Raw genomic sequence first — 10,130 nt, forward strand, 5'->3', positions numbered from 1 at the left:
CTTGTTTCCAAGAAATGAAAAGGTAATACTGTCTTCTATCAAGGGTCAGACATACAGTGGAGTATGGAGGCTTTTGTTGTATACCTTGCTTATTTCCTTACCTTTGAAAGGTGTTAACCACAAAAAATCTTTTGTTTTTTCAGGACTAGTCCAAAAAATGCTTTAAAATGTAATTTGAAAACTGATTAACTTATTTTTCTCTAGAAAGGAAAATCCCACTCCAAGTCGTATATAGGTCACACATAATCCCTGGCACAAGATGGAAACCCAATTACTTTCATTGGCATGTGACTTGGAAAAGCATAGTGATAAAGGGAAATATGATATTACAAGCATTGAAAATGCGTTAGATAAACAACATACACAAAGACAGTGAGTCTGAAAAATTATCCGTAAGTGTCATTATAACCCTATAGAAAGATAATGAAAAATTAAGCTCTTTTAAAAATAGATGAATACCAAATATGGTAATGTCTTTGAATTCTTACAGTTGTATCAGCTGAGGAAAACTATCAAGATTTAAAAGGATTGAGAAGTTTTAAAAAGAAGTCAGTGCTCAGTCATTTTAGGTCTTTCACACTAAGATTACTTGGAAAGTTGTGAAACTCTGATACATGGGATACAGACTTCTGGGAGGATTTTCCTGAAAATTATGTCTAGGCAGATCTCCCTAATTTCTCAGGAGTCTTCAGTGGTTGCCCACCTATCTTTTAAAAAGTAGCACTAATGCTGCTTCGGAAGATATCATAGAGGCATTTTCCATGTAGCTACTCCCCTCTGAAGATACCACCATATCCTCTCTTGAGTGCCCTACTGATTACTAGGAATAAATTTCAATATAATGGAAATAGACATACTTAACAAAGAAAGAAAAAGATTTTACCTAAATGATACTGCAGGAATTGATTAACATTTACTGAAAAGCCCCAGGAAAGTATACATGAGATATGATTTTAAGGGTGCTTGATCATTTAGACTAGAATATAGTACTTACTGGATGATCAAGTATTCACAAACTTGAAGACAAAGAAAATAATACATAGGTAGGTATTCTAGGGGATAGGGCAAGTTTCCACTAGTACATATGACTCCTAGAAGCCCAAGTGATAGTTTATAATTAATGAAGTATAAAAACTCAAATTGCCAGGGTCGTGGGAATAAAGAATGCAAGGAGGTGGAGAAATGTACATCCTGGAATGGATACATTTTGTGAAATCAGAAAATTCACCAAAGGCTTGTTGATGTTCAACAGTAAGGACCAGAGAAAGCAATGTTCACCAAAGCCATAAGCCATGCATTGTAGCCCAGGGCTGAGGCTCAGAGGAAGCCTTGCCCAGTTTGATTTGTCTGATCAATGGGAAAGATGGTCACAGCCCACCCATGAAGCATAAATCTATTAAGACTGTTTCTTTATTCTCTCACTCTCCTCCTGTCTCACTCTCCTTACTTTCCTACTCAGTTTACCTTGGAACTAGGTCAAATTTGGCAATTAGCAGTGGACATCTCATAGTAATATTGGGGATCCAACCAAGTCAGTTATAGAGACAGCTGGCAACTTTATTTCTTCCAGAGTATCAGTCCTGTTGAATGTCATAAGGTGAAGTCTCAGAAACTGGCAGAAGCTACTTTAGGTCTCCTTTCAGAAGTAGTGGTCTCAGTGCCAAAACACTCCACCAAGAAGCTACTAGAATTAATACATAAATTCAGTAGCATATCAGGATACAAAGTCAATACCAAAAAGTCAATAATGTTCCTCTACACAAATAACAAACACACTGAGTGGGAAATTATAGAAACAATACCTTTTACAATAGCACTGTGGAAAATGAAATACCTAGGAATTAATCTAACTAAAGAAGTCAAAGATCCATTCAAGGAAAAATAGAGCACTCTGAAAAAAGAGAGCATAGAGAATTTCAGAAAATGGAGATATTCCCTGGTCCTGGATAGGGAGAACCAACATTGTGAAGATTGCCATACTCCTGAAATTGTTATACAGATTTAATGCAATCCCTGTCCAAATACCACCAACATAACTCACAGACCTAGAGAAATCATTCCTAAAATTTATTTGGAACCAGAAAAAAACTAGAATAGCAAAGGCAATCCTGGGTAGCAAAGGTAAGGCAGGAGGCATTACAGTTCCTGGCTTGAAATTATATTACAAAGCTATTGTGATAAAATCAGCATGTTACTGGCAAAAACATGGACCTGAGGATCAGTGGAATAGAATAGAAGATGCAGATGCAACTACAAACACACTCAGCCAACTTGTCTTTGATAAAGGGGCCAAATATGCTTACTGGAAGAAAGATAGCCACTTTAACAAATGGTGCTGGGGCCTGAGTTCAATCCCCAGTTCTGAAAAAATAAAAACAAAACAAAACAAATGGTGCTGAAAAAACAGGCTCTCTACATGCTGAAAACTAAAACTTGAGCCAGGTCTGTCACCATGCACTAAACTAAAGTCAAAATGGATTAAAGATCTAAACATTAAAACAGAAATATTAAATCTCCTGGAAGAGAAAGTAGGAGGAAATACTGATGGTATAGGGGTAGGCAAACAGTTCATGAACAAAAATCAAACTACATGGGAAATACTTGAAAAAATTAACAACTGGGACCTCCTCTTATTTTTGTCTATGTTTATAGCAGCACAATTTGTGGTAGCCAAATCTTGGAAACAACCAAAATGTCCATCACCTGAGGAATGGATGAAAAAGATGTGGTGTTTTTGTACAATGGAGTATTACTCAGCTATAAAGAAAAATGCAAGGGGTGGGGATTTTATCCCTAAGCCTGCCATGCCATACAACCTCCTCCCCTGGTGTGTGAGAGGGCAATTGAGACTGGGCATGGTGGCACACACCTGTAATCTCAGCTCTTGGGAAGCTGTAAACAGGTGGATCACTATAAGTCTGATCTAGGAGTGAGACCATGAACACCCTGCAGGCCTTTCCCTAAAATACAAAAAAAGAGAAAAACTCGAAGCTTTCATATATAAGTGGATACAACTTGAAGATATACTTATAGGTAAAATAAACCACATCCATATGTGTAAATATTGTATAGTCTCCCTAATGTAAGAACTCAAAAGAAGAAATAAAAGTTGAAAAGTATAACACAGTTAAAGGGAAAGTGAGACTTTAAGGATTAAACAATGAAGAGAGGGCAAGGAGAAAAGTTAGGAACTATGGCAGGGGCAAAACCATACATTTACTTAAACAAGATGATTAAGGCAATGGTCCTAAGAATCTCCATCAGGTTTTTAAAAATAGCAGTTAATGGGCAGAATTCTTATCCTGACTAACTCTATGTGCTGATATACGTGAACTATGCAACAACATTGAGAATAGAAATGTGCAATACTAAAACCATGCTTGAAATACCTGTCATTTTGGTCTTCTGAATGTGTACTGCTTCTAATATCATACCATTTATTGCTATATTCTCTTGAAAGTAAATGTTTGTAGAAAAACTGTAATAAAAGAAAACAAGACAGAAGAATAAAAGTCATAGGATTGTCCTGCTACAACATTGCATAGGGTTAGATTTCTAAATTTCTGTGCAAAACTGTGTAATTGATTTTTTTCACATTCTATAGGGATTCAAATTTTAGAATATCCATGCTTGTTGGAAAATAGCATTTCCATGTTATATCTAAGGTATTTGATATTTTCACAGATAGTGACGTCAAGTTCTACTGTCTCTGTTACAGGGTGATAGTATCATTGATCTTCTCTTCTGGATCTTTAACAACTAAATATTACAGACCAAAAATTAGAGATGTAGATGGGCTACAAGGATAGCCAATATTTTGGCCCTAGCCCTTCAAGGTCAGGGAGGACTCAGGACATAAGAGAACCTGTGCTGTGAAATCTTGTAACTCAGTGGTGTCCCAAATTTTCTGATCAATGAGATTATGGAGCCACAGAGGAAAGTGATTGACAATGCGATGTATTTTTTTTTTCTATTTAGGTCAGATGTATAGTGTGCCTAAGGAATGTCTCCTAGAGAGAAAAAATTCTCTCAGGCTTTCAAAGGGAGCAAATTGTTCAAGCAATGGCTATGACTCATCCAGATAGCTGACACTGACAAAAGATCTACAAGGTACTATACGTGGTTTCAGGGTAAATCCTGAGGAAATTTGACTGACCTTGTCAGATACAGAAGTTACAGTTTTAGTTATATAAGTCTTGCTTTACCTTGGTTTTAACCATCCAGCACAAAAATACATCCAGAAGATATAAAAGTAATGCCATATTAATATGATGAGCTGTAAAAAGCTCAAGTCAGCAAGTTCTGACAATTTCCAGTTCTGCTGATAACCCACTAATATTATGGACTATTGCATTGTGTTGGGTTATTTTGCTGAATTCAAGTAACTACAATCTTTAGACTGACTTCAAGTATGTAAAGGTCCTTTAAAGACTTCTCCAAATACAGCTTCTCTAACTGAAGAGGAACATCCACCTCTGACAAAATGAAACAAAAAAGAGGGATATAAATAAAGGACCATTTTGTAGTGAAAAAAATTGTACATACAAGATAATTAGGATAAATATACAGCTACTTTCTCTGAGTTCAATGAGAAGAAAGATTTATATTAACATTGTTTAGACAAGATATCATGTCTACCTCTTGTCCTCTGAATAACTACCATGAAGACAACAGTATGCAGTGTATTAATTATCATAACTGTCATAATAACTTGTTTTGAAACTGCTTTATTGCTACTTTATCTTTTTTCTCATTAAAATGAATAAAAGATTAAAGAAAACAATAGGTAATATACCAATCATTGTTAATCAGTTATTCTTGTTTTGAAAATCTGTAACATATATATTGTTTTATGTTAACCTGTTTATATCTTTGTTTCTGACTTTTGTACTTAGTTTTGTTTTTTACTTTTCAAAATAAAATAAAATTATTTAAAACAAAAGAAAGCAGTAGTTTCAGAGAGGGTCTTCATTCTGCCCACCTGCCTAAAAGGAGATTTTAAACGCATTGCAATTAGTTGCTAAATATTAGATCATCTTTGTTTTCAGCCCTAGCATTTAGTCAGCTGGGTTTCAGCTCCACTCACCATTCTGGTTCCTAATTTCCCTTTTTAATTTTCTGAGGTGCTTGGCTTGTCTGTAAGCCCAGCTAGAACTCTTTACTTTCTCTTTGTAATACTTTATTTATTCATTCCATGTGCTTGAAGTAGAGGAGATGATCACAGCATAAGCTTACAATACCATCTGGATCAAAGTACATTCCATTTTTATTGAAAAATTATCCATCCTTGCTTCTCTGTTTTAAGGTTTTCATCTTTATCCCTGGTTTCTCTTGTTTCAAAAAGTTATTTCTAGGAAATTTCTTTGTAGTCATTTTGTTTGCTACTTTTAATACATTTTCATGCAAAGGCTGTGTTTTTTTAATTATGAGACTTTTAAGTATTTCCATTTCAAATACTGCATTGCTACTATTCCATTCCTGAAGCTCAGATTTTCTGTAGAAAATGGTGCTCCAAAGTACAAGGCTGATGCACTGAATGTTTTAAAGAAGCAGCAGCAGGTTTTTCTGACCTTCCTTTGTCCTACCTTTCTTTCATGCCTCTTGCCCCACTGATGAAAAAAAAATAATTGCTTTGTTTTTTAAAGTGCCTCTGTCAGCCTAAAGATCATATCTCCCACATTAAACTTACAGCAAGCAAAACTAGAGTTGACATCATACCCAGAGTCCTTGCAAACTTTGTTCCAAGACATTATCTGTTCTTTAGACTCTTTCATCTTCTCTATCATTTACTGTTTCTACTTCTTCTATAGCCTCCACTTCCCTTTTCCCAATGGGGAGGGTACACAAGTTTCAACCATCTGACCCTTCCTTAACTTCCACAGTTTATGTGATTTTTGTGCATGTGCAAGTTAATAAGTTCATATGTCTTTTGTTCTATTAGTCCATTATGTTCTTTTTGACGTCATATTAAGTATTTAATTTCTGCAACAATGTACTGCTTTCAAAAATAAAACCAAAATCAGTGATCATATTCAAAATGCGTGTACAATGTCATCAGAAAAAAACTTGAGGTTGACATATAATTTCAACAAATAAAGTGTTTTATGAAAAACTGGTATACAGTGGACTCATCTATAAAAAAAGTCTTAATTACAAGCTGAGGAGCTTAAGTATTTCCTTTCATTAAATGTAGATCTTACAAAACATTCTTTATGGTGCTGCTGTAGTCAAACGACATCCAGGACACAGTGAAACATAGGTGAGTCCCACTTTTCATTCATATTCAGAAAAGCAAATGTATTTACTTGCTTGTTGAGTCTTTTCCAGTCCAATCTTCTCAGCTTTGGTGATTAACTTCTCGGTGCCTCTTTTCTTCTCTTGTGGCTGACTGAGCTTGGCTTGTCTATCTACCAGAATCTTCTGCCAGTATCTCTGTTTCTGATCACCAGAAAGGAACTCAAGTTTCCAGTTGTACTTCTTTTTAATCTCAGTGTGGACATTCATTAGTGCCTGGGCTGCCTCTAAGGTTTTATAGCATGACATTCTGTGTCTCCTTCTAGCAGGTCAACATATATGACTTCTGAGATTGCAGCCAGCATATGCTGGACTTGCTTCCCGCTAGGCAGCAGTTCTGGGCTACTGATCTTCATGATGACTGTCCTCATGAACTGTGTCCCTGGGCGGCTCACCTTCTCCTGAGAGTGACTCTCTAAACAGGCTTCTCCATTATCCTCCACAGCCATAATAGGCACTGTGCTGTCTGTTTCCATTTCTGATTCTGATTCTGTCTTTTTAAAAGAAACCATGCTGGCTTTTTATAGTGCCAAATACTTTTTTAAATCCATCCATTCATTCCAACACACACTCCAATTACTTTAGTCCTAAATCCATCTGGGGACAAGCAGACCCTGTTCCTCTGGTCTGTGGTTCAGATTGATGTTCATATTTTCCAGTGATTTCCTGAGTGTACTTTTAATCTTTTAGTTACAAAAATAAAATGCTAGATTTAATTCCTTAGTTAACTAGCAACATTTACTAAATCAGTAATAAGAGATTAAGATTTAAAGATCTAGTCCATTGCATTATTCTTTTCTCTTTGTTTCTTATTCTTTTTTTAATTTTTTAAAAAATTTTTTTGCATTTTAGGGAAGGGCCTAAAGGGTGTACAGGATCTCACTACTAGATCAAACTCATAGTGATCCTCCTGTCTACAGCCTCCCAAGAGCTGGGATTACAGGCACAGGTGCCCACTCTCAGTTGCCATCTCAGAGAGCTCCGGGGGCATCTGGGGTATCTAATCCTCAGCCCCTGTGCCTGCTTACAGGTGCTTTAATTAGCAGACCCGTCTTTGAGTTTCACTCTTTGTGTGATTTCTGTGCATGTGCAAGTTAATAAATGTATATGTCTTTTGTTCTAGTAGTCCATTGTATTCTTTTTGACATTATATCAAGTATTTAATTTCTGCAATGATGTACTGCTTTCAAAAATAAATCCAAAATCAGTGATCATATTCAAAATGCATGTACAATGTCATTTGAAAAAAACAAACTGGAGGTTGACATATAATTTCTGGATATAGATCATTTGGGGTTTTTTGTTTGTTTTTTGTTTTTAATTTTTTATTCATTTTAACAAGAAAAAAAAAGATAAAATAGCAATGAAACAGTTTCAAAAACAGGTTAGTAGGACAGTTACAATAATTAATACATTGCATATTGTTGTCTTCATAGTAGTTATTCAGAGGACAAGATGTAGACATGAAATCTTTTCTAAACACTATTAGTGCAAACCTTTCTTCTCATTGAACTGAGAGAATGTAGTTGTATATCTATCCTAACTATCATATATATATATATATATATATATATATATATATATATATTTCCCTACAAGATGGTCCTTTATTTATATCCCCCTATTTTGTTTTGTTTTATCAGAGCTGGGTGTTCCATTACTATTAGAGAAGCTGTATTTGGAGAAGTCTTTAAAGGGTCTTTTCATACTTTATGCCAGACCAAATATTGTATCAACTTAAATTCAGCAAAATTTTAAACTATTTTTTCTATACTTCATTTTGAATTTTTTGTATTGCTATGTCTCTACGTTTACTAACCTTTTGTTTTACAATGACTAATATTTTACCTGATCTAGTGTGCTGTTCATATATAGTTTTACTTTTTATAAGTTAATTTGGGGCCTTTTAAGTATCTTCTCTGTCTATTCTTTGTGAACCTGGAGAGTAGATGGAATATGCTCTCAATACTCTTCTGCTAATTCTAGTGCTAGTTTCTAGTTGTTTTGTTTTCTTTTGATTGTTTTTATACTGGTCAATTCATATATGGCTTTCTTGCTTGTGTACATGTTTGGTAATATTTGACTGTATACTGCTATAGTTTAAATATTACTTGTGTCCCATGAGGGACCATTATGTTTAAAGTCTTGATGTCCAGGGTGGCACTGTTGGGAGGCACTGGAAACCTTACAAGGCAGTGCCTAGTGGGAGGTCCTTAGGTCACTGAGGGCAAGAGGTATTTTTCATATGAATCCCTCACTAGTTCTCATACAACCCCTTCCTTTGATATTTCTAGAGAGGAGAGTTATAAAACAAACAAGCTTCACTCCAACTGTCTTTTTCTTTGTTCTGCTCAGGATTTAGCTTTTTTCACCTGCATGTGCTCTAACCATGATACACTGCCATCCATTGCCTTCAACATTGCCCTCAGTGGAATGCCCATCTCCTTGATCTTAGACCATGGTTCTCAACAATTGTGAGCTAAATAAACTTCCTTTAGTCTATCAGCAGCCTGTGCCAGGTATTTCATAATAGTGATGAAAAACTAATGGAGATACCTAAATTGTGGGTTTTACTTTTTCGGGCCCTGGATATTTTTTGTATACATACTTCATGTTTTTCTTTTTAATTAGTGTGTGTTTGTTGTATATAATGACTATACTCACTGTGGGGAGTTGGTACATGTATATAACACAATTTAATTCTTTTTACTTCATGTTGCCCTCTTTTCCCTCTGCTCTTCTTTCATCTCTAGATACCCTTCCCATTTGTAGAAGATCTACCTTCCTATTTGGTATTATCTATATTTTTAGTTTGCTCTTTCAATTATTTCAAATATAAAAGAAGTAAACACTTTTCCTTCCATGATGTAACTACCTTAGATGGAAATAGGTTATCTTTCATTTCTTGATTTTATGACTTGTTAGATATGGAGCAGTGGTAAACATAAAGTGAATTATTCCTCTGTCTGGAGGCAAGATCTTTTTAACTAATCCAAATAATGTCTGGTGTGAATATCAGCCAGTGCTTTGTAGCTCAGAGGTGTATGTACTTGCCTAGCAGGTACAAGGTCCTGAGTTTGATCCCCAGTACAGGGGTTGGTGGTATAGTACTTTGATCCTTCCAAATGGTTTTCCCTTGACTTTGGGTAGTTTCCTATCATACATGGTCTTTTCAGTATTCTGCTGAATATTTAAGGAAGGACTTCTATAGGACTTTATTTCTAGAATTCTCTCTCTGTAGATTTCTCTTTTCCTGTTTTCTGTTCTGAGAACTCTAAGTATCTCAGATGCCCTGAGCTCTCAGATTTGTCTTCTTAGAGAGTTTTGCATGTTTTTCCAAAGTTACCCCTTGTTTTCCTCAGTCTGCAAATGCTAAACAGGCATTAACCTGGACAACTGCAAAGTTTACCTCCTTTGTTTCTGTCTCTTAGGGATCATTGTCTTTCATTGCTTGATATCCAGTTTCTCAAAAACCATTGCTTCATATATTTAATTGGTTCAGATGTGAGAATAAATCTAGTCCCTATTGCTATATCTTGCCAGAAGCAAGAGTCTTAATTTGCATTCTTTATTACTAGTGAATTTGAGTATCTTGTGTAGCTGTTGGCCATATTTCTTTTTATGTAAAATAACAATTTATGTGTTTTGCCCATTATTATACTACAGTAATTTGTTATCTCTCTCATTATTTTAGATTTTTCATATTAAGGCTATCAAACTCATGTCTGTCATATATGTTGTAAATATTTTATTCATTTGTTATTTGCTTTTCATTGTGATTTATTCCATTTTAGAATTCAGTCATACTTAGTGTTTACTTAATAATAACTCTTAGT

The 10,130-nt window shown here is 35.2% G+C and overlaps 1 pseudogene; it reads right to left on the reverse strand.

The window, feature by feature from the left end:
• Nucleotides 1-6,273: 6,273 nt before the first annotated feature.
• Nucleotides 6,274-9,009, reverse strand: LOC101563620 (annotated as a pseudogene).
• Between the last annotated feature and the right edge of the window lie 1,121 nt (nucleotides 9,010-10,130).

The sequence above is a fragment of the Octodon degus genome, unplaced genomic scaffold (genome assembly GCF_000260255.1).
Source record: "Octodon degus isolate 3935 unplaced genomic scaffold, OctDeg1.0 scaffold00223, whole genome shotgun sequence".
Lineage (NCBI taxonomy): Eukaryota > Metazoa > Chordata > Mammalia > Rodentia > Octodontidae > Octodon > Octodon degus.